General features: G+C 37.9%; 1 non-coding gene across 1 annotated transcript; it reads left to right on the forward strand.

Annotated features, from left to right (window-relative positions):
* Window positions 1-5122: 5122 nt before the first annotated feature.
* On the forward strand, window positions 5123-5229 carry LOC121204178 (small nucleolar RNA R71). The gene has a single exon (XR_005899107.1). It is a non-coding gene; the product is annotated as a small nucleolar RNA R71 (small nucleolar RNA).
* Window positions 5230-6000: the final 771 nt, after the last annotated feature.

The following is a 6000-nucleotide window of genomic DNA, read 5'->3' on the forward strand; positions in this document are numbered from 1 at the left end:
CGGAAAAATCTTGTCACCCTATCTCTAAGCGCGCAACCAACTCCGCTTAATTATGACAAATTTACTCTTAGACAGGGTCTATTCCTCCTCTGAATAAGAGCTTAAATTGAATCAATATCCTGAAATATCAAAACAAGAATTAAGAACACATAATTAAGAACAAGTCAAATATTTATCATACAATTCAGATAATGATAACAAGATCCGTCTTAGGTTTCATTCCCATTAGGTATTTAGGGGTTTTAGTTCATACTAATGAAAGAAAACATCTCAAAAGAATAAAAATAACAAAACATAAGGAAACCCAAAACTCCAGAGGGAATTTGAAGGGAGATCTTCAGTCTTGGTGGTGAATCCGGCTTCTGAGATGGATCGATCGACTTTTCTTGAGCAATTCCTTGCTTCCTTCTGTGCCTCCCCCGTCTAAGTGGCTCATCAGGTGTTTAAATAGGCTTTGGAATGCCTAAGAGCCCTCAAAATTGGCCTTTTTCGAATTGGACTAAACTTGGACTCGACAGGGACACGCTCGTGTGCGATTGCTTAAGGCCGTGGTGAAGGCTGTTAAATGGGCAGGGGCGTGTGATCTACCCGTGTAAATCGTGCTTTGACCTTGCCAAAGGGACACGGCCATGTGACACGCCCGTGTGAGGAAGTCCAAGCCATGTTATTTTTATTTTCCCATGTGGGTCCATTTTCTCTGTTTTCAGCCCGTTTCTCGCTCTTTTTATTCTCCTATGCTCAACTAAGTATAAAACATGAAATTAAAGGATTAGGAGCATCGAATTCACCAATTCTAAGGAGAAACCATCCATAAATGCGTTAAGCACGGGGTAAAAATATGTATAAATTACAATTTATCAAATACCCCCACACTTAAGCATTTGCTTGTCCTCAAGGAAAACCCTCAACTCACAATCAAAATAAATTCTTCTTAACTTATAATAATAATATCTCAAAATAATCCATAAGTAATCATACATTGAGGATTTGACTGAAAGAACATCAAAGTTTCAAACATTCCAAGTTGAGTATTTTATCATGAAAGCATAGGTGTCTCCTCTCATCTAAGTAATTACCTTCGACTCAAAATACCACAGATTTTCACATCCTCACTAAATATTCACTCAAATAACTCAAGGTGTTTAAGGATAATACATGAAGCACTCAATAGTTAATAATGAGAAGTCATTACCATATGCTTGCATGAAAATCAAATCTCCACCACTATATATTGAGATGAACATCAATCAAAAGGTTTTTAAAGGGTTGTAACGTGGCTTTAGTTAGGGGGTGTAGTCACAAGCTGAAATAAAAGGTTAGAATCAAGATTGAATTGAAAAATTGCCTAACTAGAAAAAGTAATTAAACATCAATTGAGTACAAGTGAGCTTCTTCTCAGAATATGAAATTTAGATACTGCGGCTCAACAATACCGAATTACTACTAATATGCAAGTATGAATTTTTTTTAAAGAACAAGTCAGCTACATAGAAGAGCAAAACATAGCTAAGCAATTAGTTCAAATCAAATCTTAACAAAAATAGGGGTCAAATTAGGGGATTTCAACGATAATGGTTTATGGGTTAATATTGAGGGTAAATCAATTAATAGCTTGTTAGGCTCAAAAGGGTTCACTAAGGGTTAATTATGAAGGTAGGCTTTTGTGGAGTGAGTGGGTTAAACCTAAGTGCCTTTATCATTTTGACATATCAACTCAAATGGTGTGGTCTTGACATGCATAATCAAGCAAGTTCTAGAATAACAATTTAATACTGACGCACTCAAAGCAACAATAAAAGTGAGCATGAAAGAAATGATAGATGCTCTAAAGGCTCAAAATCTCACAAAAATTATAACTTTTTGATGTTTAAACCTGTGAATTTCAACTCAAGATAATACCTAAACTTGGGAAAAACAACCTAAAAGTTTTTAATTCTTCAAAAATCAACTTATCATGCTTGATTCCCTAATGTCTTAAAGTTTAAACACTCAATGCATAAATGCCTATGTTTCAATTCAAGACATATCAATAAAAATCATAAATTAATTAAAATTCATTCTAATAGTGATATAAATGATTTACATGAGAATAAGACACAATTCAGGGATTTCTAATGATGATATAAAAGACTCCCCCACACTTAAGATGTATATTGCCCTCAATGTACAAAGATAAATATGATGAAAAATATAGATTTATAATCATAAGATAGGGAGAGAAGTGAAACTTCCTAAATGATGAATGAATTCCTTGAACTGGAGTTTTGGAGGATAATCGGCGTGAGAGTGGAGGAGGATACTCCGGTGGTAGGAGAGGTTCATTAGTCCATAAGCCCTGCACCAAAAGAATATTATATCTGGTGGTAGCTATGGTCGTGGTTGAGCAGGACATGGCAGTCGTGGAGAACCTTTCCCGGGGGAGTTTTTAGTTCCTATGCGAGGATGAGCTTTGGAGCTCTTTCTGACTGTGATAAAATCAGGAACTCTTTAAGAGGTATACTAAAACATAATTACTCGTAGTGAAATAGCCGAAGAATAAAAATTGTAAAAACTCAAGATAAAATAGTATTAAAAGTAAATAAAAAAATAATTTCAAAATATAGAGATAAAAATAAAATAAAATAAATAATAGGTGTTTATAGAGAAATTGGGGCACACGGCTGTGGGGCACGCCCGTGTGCTCTAATCTCAGCCCATGCATTTCGTAGTTTTCGAAATTAGGTGCATTGGTGTACACGACCATGTTGCATGGCCGCGTCGATCTCCGTTCACTTCTCCTACGCCCGTGTTAAATTGACAGGCTTACCCACGGTTTCAAAACACGGGTGTGTTGCACGCCCGTGTTATTTTGGCAGTTTTGCCCACGGCCATGTCGCACGGCCATAGCTACTTATCGCATCCCGTGTCGGGGAAGAAATTTTTGCCCTGTTTTTACACTGCCGTATCGTACGGCCGTGTTGCATCTTGTGGTATGTGCACGGCCTATGGCACGCCAGTGTGCCTGGCCTTGTGTGCTTTAGAAAGCCTGCGTTCCATGAGCCGGTTAGTATGTTAGATGTTAAAGCTAAAATTTAAAGAAATTAGTATTGTTAGTGCTCGGGTTGCCTCCCGAGAAGCGGTTATTTATAGTCTAAGATCGACTTACCTCTCTGGTGAATGATTATGGTGGTTCGAGGAGTTTATACTCCTCATTCCTATTATAAATTTTATCAATATAAGGTTTAAGACGAGTACTATTTTCCTTGAACGTGCCAAATTTGGGGTGATTTACCTCGACCGTACCGTATGGAAAATTGCTAGTTACCGTAAGAGGGGTTTCTTCATTCGGTTCAGAAGTGGCGATTCAAGGATCTGCTGCATCTAATAGTACTTTGTCTCCAACTTGAAGTTGATTTTTGGAAGAATTAGGCTCATCATGGCGTGGTTTTAGTTTATCGTGTTTTCTTGGTTTATGTGTCCGCCATTCATCTAGCTCCTCGATTTGTAACCTTTGTTCTTCATGGATGGGTTTTTTGTTGTTGCTTGGTTTATGTATGTTTTTCGGACCTGTTTCCTGCAAAGAAGGTTACACCATATGGTTAGTTTTAGCCGAATGATTTGTAGAATCACCTTCGATTTTTGATGTGTTACTCGAATTACGGGCTTAAAGGGTGATTGTTTCATCTCCCAAACAAAGTGTGAGTTCACCTATGCCAACGCAATAATTGTTCTGGCGGTTACTAAAAAGGGCCTTCCTAAAATTAAGGGTGCGTTGATATCATCTTCCATGTCTAGAACAACAAAGTCTACTGGGTATATAAATTTATCGATCTTAATAAGAACATCTTCAATGATACCCTCAGGAAATCTAATGGTTTTATCAGCCAATTGAATGCTCATCCTAGTTTGTTTGGGTTTCCCTAGAGCTAGTTGCTTAAACAATTTGTAAGGCATAACATTGATACTAGCCCCTAGATCAGCCAACGCATTATTAACATCTAAACTACCAATTAAACAAGGAATCGTAAAACTCCCTGGATCTTTTAGTTTGTTGGGTAGCTTATTCTGAAGAATGGCTAAGCAAACCGCGTTCAGCTCCACATGCGACCTTTCATCCAACTTTCGTTTATTTGCTAGAAGCTTCTTTAAAAATTTGAATGCGTTCGACATCTACGAAAGTGCTTCAATAAACGGTAAGTTAATATGTAGTTTCTTTAAAAGTTTAAGGAATTTACCAAATTGTTCGTCTGAACGGTCTTTCTTTATCGCATTGGGGTATGGCACACGAGGTTTATATTCTGTACTTACTGATTTTTGTTCGTTTTGGCCTACCTCATTCTTACCTTCACTTACCACCGGTTCTGGCATTGGTTTTGCCACTAACCCTTCCTCATCTTGAATGGCAATTGCGTTGAGTTGCTCCATTGGGTTAGATTCAGTGTTGCTTGGCAGGCTACCCTGCGGTCATTCAGAAATCAAATTGGTGAGCTGTCCAATCTGAGTTTTGAGCCCATGGATTGATGCTTGTTGAGTTTTGAGTGCCGTCTCGGTATTCTGAAAATGAGTCACTGACACCGAGATGAATTTGGTTAGCATCTCCTCAAGGTTCGGCTTTTTCTCTTGCTGGTATGGTGGTTGCTGAAAGTCTGGAGGGGGTGGTGGTTTCTAATTTCCTTGGCCTCCCCATGAAAAATTTGGGTGATTCCTCCAACCTGCATTGTCAGTATTGCTATAAGGATTGTTTTGAGATCGAGAATTATTACCCATGTAATTTAACTGCTCGTTCTCCATGTTGTGGCCATAAAGTCGGTATTCTGAATTGCACGATCCACCTCCATTTGCTTCACACTACATTATTGGGTGAACCTGTGAAGAACTAAGAAAACCATCAATTTTCTTATTCAAGAGTTCTACCTGATTAGAGAGCATGGTGACCGAACCGACGTTATAAATGCCAACTATTTTCGTTGGCTTTGTCCTCATGACTTGCCACTGATAGTTATTCAGTGACATCTCCTCTATAAATTCATAGGCATATTCAGGTGTCTTATTATTGATGGTTCCTCCAGTGGCTACATTAATCATCTTCCGAGTTGAAGGATTCAGGCCATTATGAAACGTTTGAACCTGTAGCCAAAGTGGTAACCCATGGTGAGGGCACCTTCTCAAAAGTTCCTTGTATCTCTCCCATGCATCGTAGAGTGTTTCTAAATCCATCTGCACAAAAGAAGAGATATCATTACGTAATTTAGTTGTTTTAGCCGGCAGAAAATATTTTAATAAAAACTTTTCGGTTATTTGTTCCCAAGTAGTGATTGACCCTCGTGGTAACGAGTTCAACCATTGTTTAACCTTATTCCTTAACGAAAAGGGAAATAACCGAAGGCTGATGGAGTCATCAGAAATGCCATTAATTTTAAAGGTTTCGCAAAATTCTAGGAAATTTTCCAAGTGAGAATTGGGATCCTCGTGTTGCAAACCATCAAACTGAACAAACTGTTGTATCATTTGAATTGTGTTAGGTTTTAGATCAAAATTATTTGCAGCAATAGTAGGTCTAACTATACTTGACTCAGTTCCTATTAAATTAGGTTTAGCATAATCATGCATAGTGCGTGGCGTAGAATTCTGATTTATTGAATCAGCAACAATCGCAGGAGGTAGCAGACTTTCTTGGCTTTCAGCCATCTCATCGGTTGTGGTTGAAGTATCATCCCCTTGCTCATCCTCTGTGTATCTTGGGCTTCGCCTTATTTCTGTCCAGTTCCTGCGAACTGTGTGGTCGATCTCACCGTCAAAAAGCAGTGGTCCTGATGGGTTTCTTCTGGTCATAAACTAGAAAAACCTGTCAGAAGAAAATAAATGAAGAATTAGAAAATAAAATAAAAATTTAAATTGCTATAAAAGTAAAATGGTTAAAGTAATAAAGATAGAGTGTTCCTAATATCTTAGTTCCCCAGCAACAGCGCCAAAAACTTGATACGTGATATTCGTGACAGGTTTTAAATATTTATAATGAAT

The sequence above is a fragment of the Gossypium hirsutum genome, chromosome A07 (genome assembly GCF_007990345.1).
Source record: "Gossypium hirsutum isolate 1008001.06 chromosome A07, Gossypium_hirsutum_v2.1, whole genome shotgun sequence".
Classification (NCBI taxonomy): Eukaryota; Viridiplantae; Streptophyta; class Magnoliopsida; order Malvales; family Malvaceae; genus Gossypium; species Gossypium hirsutum.